The 13375-nt window shown below is 38.6% G+C and overlaps 1 pseudogene; it reads left to right on the forward strand.

Annotated features, from left to right (window-relative positions):
• Gm6643 (predicted gene 6643) lies at positions 7953 to 10608 on the forward strand (annotated as a pseudogene).

Here is a 13375-nt window from a genome sequence, read left to right on the forward strand (position 1 = left end):
ACAGTTAAGCTTTCTAGAAAATACCCACAAAGACACAGCTCCCAATGTATCCAATCCTATTAGTTTGCAGGCAAGATCAGCAATGACAGTATGACTATGTGCCTGGGACTTGAGTGGCCTGAGTGGAGAATAGGGTCGTAGGTGATTCCAGTTGCTGATCTGTTATTAGCAATAGGAAATGCAAACAACACCTGACCCTGAAAACTGTATTTGGGAGAAGTAAGTGCCTGACATGAGCCCACTCATTTTCTATAGGGTCTCTCCAGTCAAAACACACAAAACACAAATGACAGAGTGGCTCCGAGTTCCCAGAGAGGACAGCGAATAGGTTTATTATTTCTTTTTCTTTTCATATCTGAACAAATGTGTCTTCAGTGCCATTGCTGTCCCCATTTTGGTGTTTCTCTCTCTTGCCTCAGACCTCCTGGGGACTCTGAAGGGGGAACATCTGTGTGTCTGTTTTGCTCCCTTGTGCTAAACCTGCTAAATAGCGGCAAAGCTAAATTTTTAATGTCCCGGAAGCTCTGTGTGTGAAGCAATGATATTGGTTGCAATTGAAGAAGAGTTTTAAGACGGGCAATTTTATAGCAACTTACATAATGCATGCCAAAGTGTGAGGCTGTTATGGAATCGCATCTGCGATTGAGAGCTGTATAATACAGCAATAGTATTTGAATATTATCAGATTGTAAATGGTGGAAATGTGGTATTAAGTGTTTGTGGGGAATGAATTATGCCCTATTATACTGCAGACACCCTGGGAGCAGTGGAAGCAGCCGGTGAATGGCGGGCTTCTTTGATTTATTAACAGGGCTAGTTGACTGGGATTATGCTTATTTTTATGTGTGCAACCATTATAAGTTCTGAGGCTGTACTCTAAGGAGGACGCATGCAGTGAGGAGGGATAACAGTCATAAGCAGCCCCTCTGCCTGCCACAGCTCTGGGCAATTTGTTTTTATTTAGAAATGAGAAATTTCTATCTATCTATCTACCTATCTATCTATCTATCTATCTATCTATCTATCTATCTATCTATCTTCACCCAGCTACCTACCTATCCATACCATAAGCAATTCTCCACAGATGATGAGAGTTTGTGAAGAAATAGAGATGTGGACTGGAAAGCCAAGCAGAACGTGGTCAGAGATTACAAATATCATGATGGTAGGACTCTAAAAGTGGGGCAGAAATTAGACAGTCTCATAGCATCACTAGAGTCGGCACAATGGCCTGGAACTGAGGAAGAAACGTGGTCCAAGCAATAAGAAAGGTTTATCAATGTAAGAATGGCACTGCTGAGAAGCCATAGTCAAAGGTCAAAAAACATCTCAGGTAAATTAAGAGCAGAGTGGATGCCATGATGAAGGGGAATGGGCAGTGAGTAGGTCCAGTGCTCCCATCACTGGGTTGGAAGGTCTGCCATGTGCTCAAAACACACACTATATGAAGCTGTGTAAATAGTCACCATAAAATCATTAAGCAGCAAATTCCACAATTACTTTGCAATCTAAAATGAAACAAACATCAACATAGGTGACCTGTGTTCTGTAGGAAATTTTCTTTCTCTAATTCTGAAGAACTGATCAGGGAAACTGGCATGTTGACTCTCCTTATCCCTTACGATACATTTCTAAAAGGGACTTGGTTTCCACAGTAAAAATAATAATTTAAGAAGACCACCAGTTTCTGTGGTGGAGGACAGAGGCTTGCAAGGGTTGATAGATTTTCTCAGCTAGTAAGTATATGGAATTATTACACTTAAAACTGGTATTGAAAAGAAAGTATCAAAAAGAAAAAAAATCACTGAACAGCACCATTCATACTCCTAAGTTCTTACTCTAGAAAATTAAGAAGGCGGATAGTCTAAACTATGCAGCTCCCACCCAGAGAGCAAGCAGAAGTAATGGGAACAGGTGGAGTCAAGGGCAAGGCAATGGCTCTAAAAGTCAAAGGGGATTCAACAGAAAATAAAAATTCAGGAATGTGAAATCCCGCCTCACCCTCACTGCAGCTCTGCCCAGACATCAGTACAAACTGCTGGGATATGACCTGGCCCACAGCCCATGGAGTCTGTGCAAACAGATATAACATTGCCAGAAAGGTAACAGAGGTTTTCAAATACAAAGACAAACACACAACCAAGCATAACCAAATATCTGGGGAGAGCCACACCATGAAGGAGAGGTGGGAAGCCTGGCAAATAGAACACTGAACTCACAGAAACAGAGAATAAAGCAAGCGAGGGATTTGAGTAAATATCACACACTTCCACTGAGAGGGACAGAGGACACCCTGATCATTTACAAAGATTCAATTTCATACTCAGAATCTGAAACTTAAGTCCTCTAAATGACACTGGAAAAATTGAATAGTGGACTATACAAATGCCCAAAGAATAAAAGAGAATTCAGAAGGATGGTAGAGTTGAATTGATTTTACCCTCCTTGTAATCTAAATGAACAAATATGGTAAATAGTTTTTAGATACATACAAAAAATGATTTCTAAAATGGTAATTGAAATAGGCAAGGCAAAGTGGGCTGTTCAAGTAAAAGATTTCAAAATATACCAGGATTGAGAAAATTTTAATTTTTAAAATAAAAGATCTTTTTAAATCATAATTTCAAAAATGAAAAAGTACACACTGAAACATCATATTACATGTTAAAATCCCAAAGGTGACAAGAATGTTCTGGAAGTGTCCAGAGAGAATAAAATGTTGTAAAGGGATTTCCACATCTTAACAGTACTGAGGTGACCCTTGTCTTAGTAAGAGTAGGTATGGAAAATTCATCTCCCTAGGTGTCTTCGGGGTAAACTGTGTTGAGTAATATTGTTAGCTTTTGAAAGAAAACAAAAGCATTTAATATTTTTATATGTTGGTGATGATATTTTTTCCGTAAGTCTGAAGGAATAAATAGAACCTGCATTACAGGATTAAAATTAATCTTCTAGAAAGAAACAAGATTAAGAAATAGCAGTTGGGAGAGAAGTCTTATGTGTGTCACTAAATCTAAACGCACACTAGTCACCAGCTATTAGCCTGAAGCCAAACTTACAAATGTCTGCAGTTATATAGCACCAGTAAAATGTAACTGAATAAATGACTCACTAATGAGCTACTTTTTACTAGTTCTTAAACACTACCTCGTGTCTGGTAAGCATTGATTAGTAATGAGATATTTTCTTCTCTGTCAGCCCATTGTCTAAGTCATTCTTGCCTTAGTCTCAGATGTTTAACTTACTTCTTTTTAATTGTGTTTTAGTACCAGATAGATTATGATCCATCAGTTATATACATGAATTACTCAATTTATTAATGAAGTAATAAGGTAATAATAAACAATTCAAAAGTGCTATTTAGATAACTCATAGAAACTACCTCTTGGTGATACACAGTGAAGCAGACATCATGAAGTTAACTAGAAAGCAGAGATGATGAGACTGAATGAAGAAACACAAGAATTATGATTTCCATAGAACAATATATATGGTACAAGAAAAAGAGAAGCTTTAAAGTGCCAACAGCTAACCAAAGACAGACATCCAGCATCTCTGAGTAATGAACTCACTGCTGAGACAGACAGTCTCATGCAAAAGACCAGATTTTGAGTAAAAAACTTAATTGCATCAAGTAAAGGCTGTGTACTCAAAAGCATGAAAGTCAAATGAAAAACAGGATCAATTAACCCCCTGGCCTTTCCAGAAGTATACTATAAAGAGGAAAGGCAAGAATCACAGAAGAAATCCAAAAAGGAAAAAAACAAAGAAAGAAAGAAAGAAAGAAAGAAAGAAAGAAAGAAAGAAAGAAAGAAAGAAAGAAAGAAAGAGAGAGAAAGAAAGAAAGAGAGAGAGAAAGAAAAAGAGAGAAAGAGAAAGAGATAGAGAAAGAAAAAAAAGAAAAGAAAAATACTAAGTTCAGCTATATTATGAAGCAATGATGCAAGCATAAATACATGAACAAAAAAGATTATAGAATAAAAATTTGAGGATGATCATTAGGTGAAACAACACACTGAAGAAGCAAATGGAGTAAAAGAAAAATATAACCACAGAAATGGAGGTAGCATAAAAAGACCATGAATAATATTTATTCAGGTCAATAGAACATATAATGAAAACACAATATAAAGCTGAAATAAAAGCAAGTATTTAAAAGGGAGAAAATGAGTAGAAATTAAGGTTTATTCTGTATGAAATCAAAGTCTATAAAAGTCACAAATCATAGAAATATAATATTTAAAGAAGAATCTCAAAAGCCCTCCTTTAAGATTTCTAAATGAATTTGTTTTTCACCATCAATCTGTTCCCTAGAAGACAAAGGATGTATGTATAAGTCCAAAATGATATGTAATAAATGTTCTGTGCTTAACAGTAAAAAAAAAAAAAAAAATTCCTTAGGGATCCATGAAAAAAATAATCAATTCACTTATAAAAGGAAAGAGAAATAAGCAAAACACAAGGCCAGCTGCAACATCTCCATGGCAACATTCAACAGCAAGGACAGCTGTGCAACACCTACAAATTACTTGAGGAAAGAAACTGACCTATGTATTTTATCTCTAGATCAGGTGTCAATCAATTATTATAGCAACTGACAAGTGGTTTTCAGCATGCAAGAACTGAGGGAATATTTCTCATGTGAACTTGTGAAAATTGGACTTCTCATCAGACTTAATCAGAATAAGAGTCAGGGCTCTCCAGCGATGACATTGGCAGGTGCTATGTCTAGATTAAACTGTGACAAGAGCAGATATGACCCAAAGTCACAGGTCAAGGCAGGAGCAGTAAGTCTGCAAGTAACACGGAAACACAGCCGAAAGATAAATTTCTAATGACTTGACATAATCCTATTCAAAGTATAGATGTAGACATTAATGAAAATATAAACAAGACAAATTTGAGGATGAGGTACAATGTGAAATTTAGACTCCTAACAACTGTCTAAGCCTTATTTGTGTGTGTGTGTGTGTGTGTGTGTGTGTGTGTGTGTGTGTGTCCGTCCTATCTGCTCATGCACTCCTAGAAGTCAGAAGTTGACTCTGAGTGTCTTACTCCATCACACTCTACCTTATTTCTTTGAGACATGTTCGTTCACTCAACCTGAGGCTCAGATTTAGCAAGCCTATCTGACAGTCAAGCCTCCAGCATGACAGATACAGGATGCCACACTAGGCCTTTGGTGTTGGGCAGGAAACAGATATCAGAACCTCATCTTTGAACAGCAAGCATTTTATCCCCTGAGCCATCTATCCAGTCTGAACAGCCATCTAAGTCACTGATACTAATAATATAAAGAAAAAGGGACAGAAATACTTTAGAATCAGAATTATGAGCTGATTATAAAAAACACAAAGCTATCTTAAAAGGTTAAAAATACTAATCTTTACTTCATGTGTATATGTCATGTCAGTAACTTAAAGTAGCCAACTTTATTTTTTAAGGGAAAATGCACTAAGTGACTCAACTAGAAGCCAACACCAGTACACTAATACCATATTTAATACACTAGGGTGGATATAAACAATTTAAAATAGCTCAAAAATATTGAAATATTTTATATTGGAATAAATTTTCCAGAAAACTCAGGGAAGAGGAAGAAATAATCATGATACAAGTATTAGAAACATTAAAACTATGGACTAACAGTCCCAAAATACAACACTGTGTCTCTTTTAGAGTCTCATAAGTAAAATCCCCAACTACTTAAAACTAATAAATGTCTGTGTGCTTCACAGCACGGATCTAACTCTGCTAAGAGAGAGTAAACAAGTAAAAACACTTACACTTTGTCACCTTATGGCAGACATTAAAATCAAGTAACTTGAAATTTTTTTCCAAAAAGTTCAGAAAATAGAAAGTCTGAGAAATCATGAGTCTTGTTTCATGGACACAGTCTTAAGGTTCAAGCTGTAGTCAGCTGAAGCTATTGAGGAAAGCCTGCCTGATAAGGACTCTCCACACAGCTACGATAGTATCAGTCACCCAAAGATCTGACATACTACGTAACAAATCACACTTTGGACAGACTGTCCAAATTTCATGCTTACTGTAAATGAGGAAAACCACCCAATTCCAGTGCATGATTCATAAAGGACCCTTTTTATACAAACAGGTGAAGCTGAAAACTAAAAATTGGTAAAGCCAGAGATGAACATATGATCTGAACACGCTGGTCTCAAAGACGAATTCAATAAGATAAGACATTGAGAATGAATTTGATATGAGTTAGCAACACACAGTGTAAAGAGGGGAAAGTGGATAGGGAGCTTTGAGGGTAAAGTTTACAAGAAAGAATAAATAAGAAATAAAGAATTAAGGGAAGCATTCTTGGACAAGTGTTATAGAATAAGAGGACAGTGTTCTGTGGGGGTATTAGCAGATGTAAAATGTGTGAGATAGAGATTGTAATTTCAAAGAACAATCAACAACACATGAATGGTGTGCTTGGTCACTTTATTTTGAACTCTTCTGAATTTAAATAGATGATAGATAGATAGATAGATAGATAGATAGATAGATAGATAGATAGATAGATAGATAGACAGAGAGACAGATAGATAGGTAGATAGACAAGAGGAAATTAATCCCTTGGACCCATCTCTAATGTTCTGGGTTGTTTAAAAAACAAAACTAAATAGGTAAATTCCTCAAACAAAGGTGGAAAGATAATTAAATTCTTACAGAAATACTAAAGAAAAATAAAAGGATATATGTCAATAAAAGATGGTTCTCCGAATAAAACAGCAAGAGAACAAGAGAAGATGAGGAATAATCATTCAAAAGAAGACGATGGTCCCTGATCAAGAACAAAAGGAAGGCAAAATTGGCTTGTGTTAGAAAATTGAAACATTAAGTAGAAAAGAACATAAACCAGCCTTACTTATAATAGCCAGAAGCTGGAGAGAACCCAGATGTCCCTCAACAGATGAATGGATACAGAAAATGTGGTACATTTACACAATGGACTACTACTCAGCTATTAAAAACAATGAATTTTTGAAATTCTTAGACAAATGGATGGATCTGGAGGATATCATCTTGAGTTAGGTAACCCAATCACAAAAGAACACACATGATATGCACTCACTGATAAGTAGATATTAGCCAAGAAACTCAGAATCCTTCTTAGAAGGGGGAACAAAATACCTATGGAAGGAGTTACAAAGTTCGGAGCAGAGACTGAAGGAATGGCCATCCAGAGACCGCCCCACTTGGGGATCCATTCCATAAACAACCACCAAACCAAGACAGTATGGCAGATGTCAGCAAGACCCTGCTGAAAGGAGCCTGATATAGCTGTCTCCTGAGGGGCTTTACCAGTGCCTGGCAAATACAGAAGTAGATGCTTACAATCATCCATTGGATGGAGCATAAGGTCCCCAATAAAGAAACTAGAGAAAGACCCAAGGAGCTGAAGGGGTCTGAAGCCCTATAGGAGGAACATCAATATGAACTAACCAGTACCCCCAGAGCTTCTTGGAACTAAACCACCATCAAAGAAAAGACATGGTGGAACTTGTGGTTCTAGCTGTATATGTAGCAGAGCATGGCCTACTCGGTCATCAATGGGAGGAGGGCCGTAGGTCCTGTGAAGGTTCTATGTTCCAGTATAGGGGAATGCCAGGACCAGGAATGGGAGTGGGTAGGTTGGGGAGCAGGGGGAGGAGGGAGGGAATAGGGGATTTTCAGAGGGAAAACTAGGAAAGGGGATAATATTTGAAATGTAAATAAAGAAAATATCTAATAAAAATATATAAAAAAAGAAAAGAACATTCACATAAAATATGTGAAAATAAAATAAGATTTCAACTCATAGCTAGACAACAAAATAGAAATAAGCACTAAGATGCAGACACTCATCAAGTGTAAATATGATAAAATCCTATAACAAAGGTTCCAAAGAGCAACTAAAGGAGAGAAAATGTTATTAATAAAGAAGAAAAAGTACGGCGGGAGTATCTCTGCCATTGAACACCTAACATTATGGTTTCTTCTGTGCTGGAGGTTTCTCATGAGTTTTGCTGCCCGAACCGGGTTCGGCAAGCTTTGAGTTGGAATAACTGGCCTGGAGGACTCCTGGCTTTCAGCACATCCTGCTCCATTGTTCTCTATGACCCTCTGAAAAAGGAAGTTATTACAAATCTGAATGGTCACACTGCTCGAGTCAACTGCCTGCAGTGGATACATACAGAGAGAGGATGGCTCCCCTTCCACTGAGCCGGAGTCTGGAGGATCTGACAATCGGGTGATTGATTGGGAACTAGAGAATAGTCAGGTTTTAAAATCAGTCTGTCTCCAAGGCCATGAAGGACCTGTTTATGCTGTGCATGCTGTTTACCAGAGAGGGCCATCCGAAGGGGAGTAGCATGCACTGATAGCTTCTGCAGCTTCAAATTCTACTGAATCTGGTCTAAAAAGGGGTCTGAAGTCAAATGTCTTCAGACTTTGAACTTCAGGCGTGGATTTGTTCTTTCTGTCTGTCTGTCTATTTTGCCCGGTACTAATGTGCCAGTATTAGCATGTCATGAGGATGACTGCAGAATTCACTTATTTATTCAACAGGATAACCAGTTTCAGAAAGCGCTTCCTCTTTGCCGACACAAGGACTGGATAAGAGGCGTGGAATGGGCAACCTTTGGTAGACACCTTTTCCTAGCAAGCTGCTCACAGGACTGCCTAATAAGAATATGGAGACTGTATATGAAACCGGCATCTTTAGAAACCAAGGATGGTAGTATAAGGCTGAAGGAAAACACGTTCACTATAAAAGTTGGCGGTGTTAGAGCAACTGTTGCGGTTACCCTGGAGACAGTGCTGGCTGGACACCAAAACTAGGTAAACACAGTTCATTGGCAGCCTTCATTTTACAAAGATGGTGTTCTGCAACAACCAGTGGGACTACTGTCTGCCTCCATGGACAAAACCAGGATTCTCTGTGCTCCACATGAAGAGGCAGGGGTTTGATTAGAACAAGTCCGAGTAGGTGAAGTAGGTAGAAATACCCTGGGGTTTTATGATTGCCAGTTTGGTGAAAATGGCTCCATGATAATCACTCATGCATTCCACGGAGCACTGCACCTTTGGAAACAGTACCTTAAACTCAAGGTACTGGGTCAGAGATTGTCATTTCAGGACAATTCGATGGCGTCCAAGACCTGATGTGGGATCCAGAGGGAGAGTTCATCTTTACTACAGCACCGATCAGACCACTCGCCTTTTTGCTCCATGGAAGAAGAAGGAGCAATCCCAGGTCACTTGGCATGAGATCTCAAGGCCTCAGATACATAGATACAGCCTCAAGTGTTTGGCGATGATTGATCAGTTTCAGCTTGTGTCTGGAGCAGACGAGAAAGTTCTTCGTGTTTTTTCTGCTCCTCGGAATTTTGTGACAGTCATTGAGTCATATGCTCTGTAATGACCATGATCTTACAGAAAGAGCCACTGTCCCTGCATTAGGGCTATCAAATAAAGTCTTTCAGGGAGACATGACCTCTCAACCCTTTGAGGAGGATAAGCTCCTAAGCCCTGCCTTCCGGTCTCCCCAGGTGACTTTTCAGCCCAATGTCTTTAATGAACTTCCCACTGAGGATCACCTTCTGCAGAACACCCTGTGGCCTGAGGTTCAGAAACTGTATGGACATGGCTATGAGATAGTTTGTGTGGCCTGTATCCATTCGAAGACTCTACTTGCTTTTGCTTGAAAGACATCTCAGAAGGAGCAGGCAGCTAACATTCTTTGGAGCACGGCATCTTGGAAACAAGTGCAGAGTCTTGCTTTCCACACTCTGACTGTCACACAGATGACATTCTCACCTGATGGCAAGTTCTTTCTGGCTGTTTCCAGAGATTGAAATTGAACCTGGTCTTTGTGGAAGAGATAACATATGACCTCAAGGGAGTTTTTTTGTTTTTTTTGTTTTTTTTTTTTGTTTTTTTTTTTTTAAGTCTCTTTGCATTCACCAACAAAATTACTTCTGTTCATAGTAGAACCATTTGATCATGTGACTGACTGGAGTCCTGATAGCAAGTACTTCTTCACTGGACGTCGAGACAAAAGGGTGGTTGTCTGGGGCGAGTGTAAGTCCAGCCATAACCCCATAGAGCACCCCATCCGTCCCTGCTCCTGGATCCTGGATGTGGGCAGTTCTGTGACAGCTGTCAGTGTCTGCCCTGTGCTTAACCCAGCCCAATGATACATTGTTGCAATTGGATTAGAAACTGAGAAGATTTGTATATACTCCTGGAACAAGACCAATCAAAAAAATCAATGACTGGACCATCTAGGTAGAAACAAATCCAAGCCAGAATCACAGCCTGACTATCAGAAGGTTATGCTGGAAGAGCTGCAGTAGGGTCACTGAGCAGAGTGAAGAGGGGACTGAGTGGTTGCATTTTGCAAGCTGTGTTGAGGACAATACCATGAAGATTTACAGGGTTAAAAGATGTGGGCTGGGAAGACTTGACCACACCCCACCCATCTTGATTGTCTTAAGTGTTTGTTATGTAAATAGATCCCCTTTCTTTACCTTCATGATTAAATAGTTTCCCTATCTACTATCTGTTGAAGCCCATGGATGTTCTCCCTTGTCATATGGTATATATATATATATATATATATATATATATATATATATATATATATATAAAACCACCCTGAACCTTACCCATGCTATCAGAGATGCCTGGGTGTACCTCTGTGTGTTTCAAATTAAGAACATTTTTTTAAATTTGTGCCCGCCCCCCTCCCCTGTCTTAGTCAGGGTTTCTATTCCTGCACAAACATCATGACCAAGAAGCAAGTTGGGGAGGAAAGGGATTATTCAGCTTACAATTCCATACTGCTGTTTATCACCAAGGAAGTCAGGACTGGAACTCAAACAGGTCAGAAAGCAGGAGCTGATGCAGAGGCCATGGAGGGATGTTCTTTACTGGCTTGCTTCACCTGGCTTGCTTAGCTTGTTCTCTTATAGAACCAAGACTACCAGCCCAGAGATGGTTCCACCCACAAGGGGCCTTTCCCCCTTGATCACTAATTGAGAAAATGCCTTACAGTTGTATCTCATGGAGGCGTTTCCTCAACTGAAGCTCCTTTCTCTGTGATAACTCCAGCTGTGTCAAGTTGACACAAAACTAGCCAGTACACCCCCAAACAAAAAAGAGAAGAAGAAAAAATACTAGAAAGTGAACCGTAGATTAATATTTGTAATTGTTAAATTCCCTGAATAAGGAAAGCTATAACAGCAGGGCAGATTTAGTGTCTAAAAGTGCAACCAAAGAAAACTTCTAAAAATGGGAAAAATATAAACTCACACTCTGCATATGAAAGAAGAGACGTAGAATGCCAAACTTTGGGGTTCTCCTAGAAGACTCATCAGCCTTAATAGAAAAAGATTGCAGTCCTCCAAACTATAAGCAAATGGTTAAAGACCTGGCAATGACCATATAGTCACATTACCAATGAAGTTTTTTTTCCAGAAATATATAAAATAAGAAAAATACAGCAGAATTTGCCAAGAAATAATTTAATGTAAAGAGGATGAAGTTAGACTTCTACCCTGTGAATCTCACATCCAAATGTCAAAGTACAGCAGAGTGTAAATTGGCTAGGGACCAAGGAACTGCATCCATCAGCCCTGAATACAGAATCTCCTGTCAGATGAAAATCGTCTGCAAAGGAAATGATAGGAAGACTCAGAAGAAAGATGACAAAGGCTACTTTACAATATACAAATGCATTCTGGGACTTAAAAAGATGATAGGAAGTGGGGACCCAGGCAATAGCTCAGCCAGTGACATTCTTCCTGTAAAAGCTTGAAAAAGTTTGATTCAGACACTCAAGTTTCAAAATAACAAAAATACAAAAACAAACAAAACAAACAAACAAACAAAAAACCCACAAAAGAGCTGACTATTAATGTTGGGAAGTCCCAGGATGGGGCGCAAGGCCAGCCTTGAGAAATTGACAAGTTCTAGTGAATAACCCTATCTCAGAGTCAAAGGTATATGCCAAGGATTTAGCTACACATACTTGTAAACGTGACACTTGGAAATTATTTTGTTTTTATTATGCAAACTTTTGGAACACTGTCAAAAAGTACAAATAAAGAAGAGATAGCACAGGCAAAAACAAAAACAAAAACAGAAACAAAAACAAAAACAAAAACAAACAAAAAACCCACTTCACTACCGAGGAAGCAAAGGTTATACACGAAGGGGAATAATAAGGGAGGAATAAGTTAAACCAGTCTTTTAAAAGCTTAGAGAACAGGAGTTGCAACACCCCAAGTAAAGACATGACTACCACAGTTATCACTAGAAAGAGAGTAGAAACTGGAGGACCAATGAGTTGGCTCTGTGCAGGAGGGCAACTTCCAAAGCTGACAATCTAAGGATGGAGCTGATTCACCAAGTTGCCATTTGATCTCTACCTGTGTATTGTGGTACATGCCTTTTCAATCAATAAATAAAATATTAAAAAAATAAAACCTCTAAATATCACATCAGATCTTAAATTCAAAACAGGTTATTCTGACCACTGTGGTGCTCTGTGGGAAATGTATCTCCTGCTGAGCCCAGAGACCTGCATTCACTGGGCTCTATATGGGAAAGAAAGAACTATGAGTTGTCCTCTAAAATCCTCATCCTATATTATTTATGCACCCTCTCATGCACACACACACACACACACACATAATAAATAATAATATATAATATAAAATATATGTAAATTATATAAAGAAACAAGGAAACATGACTTTTTGGTCTTTTCGCTAAAATCATGTATAAGAAATAAGGTCAAAATCTGAAAATACTGTAAACATGAGTTATTATGACATAACTAATCTGGTCAAATGAGTGTTTCAGTCAATAAACATGAGTATATTTAAGTTTCTAATAAAATAAAAAAGATATCAACTTCTTCACAGAAGACCTACTCATGAGCTTTAAAAAAAGATATAGAAATTCGGAAACATGAAAATAATTAGGCAGAAGCACAGAGTGGGACAGGAACCCAAGCAATGCTAGCTCTTGCCAGAGAAGCACCCAAACACAGTACCATTGATCACTCATCAGAGAATGCTTCTCAACATTGAATCAATTCCACAGCTCACATGTCAGGAGACCAGTAACTGCATGGAGAAAACAAAGGGAATCTCATGGAAGTTCAATACACACTAAGATGAGGTTCAGTTGGCAGAGCACTAGACTAGCACTCATGAAGCCCTGGGTTCTATACCCAGCACAGCATAAACCAGGTATGGTGGAACATGTTTGTAGTCTCAGCACTCATGAGGCAGAAGAAGGGGAATCAGAAATTTAAAGTTGCCCTTGACAGCACAGAGAATTGAAGGCTAGTCTGAACTACTTAAGA

Source organism: Mus musculus, chromosome 18 (genome assembly GCF_000001635.26).
Source record: "Mus musculus strain C57BL/6J chromosome 18, GRCm38.p6 C57BL/6J".
NCBI classification, from domain to species: Eukaryota; Metazoa; Chordata; class Mammalia; order Rodentia; family Muridae; genus Mus; species Mus musculus.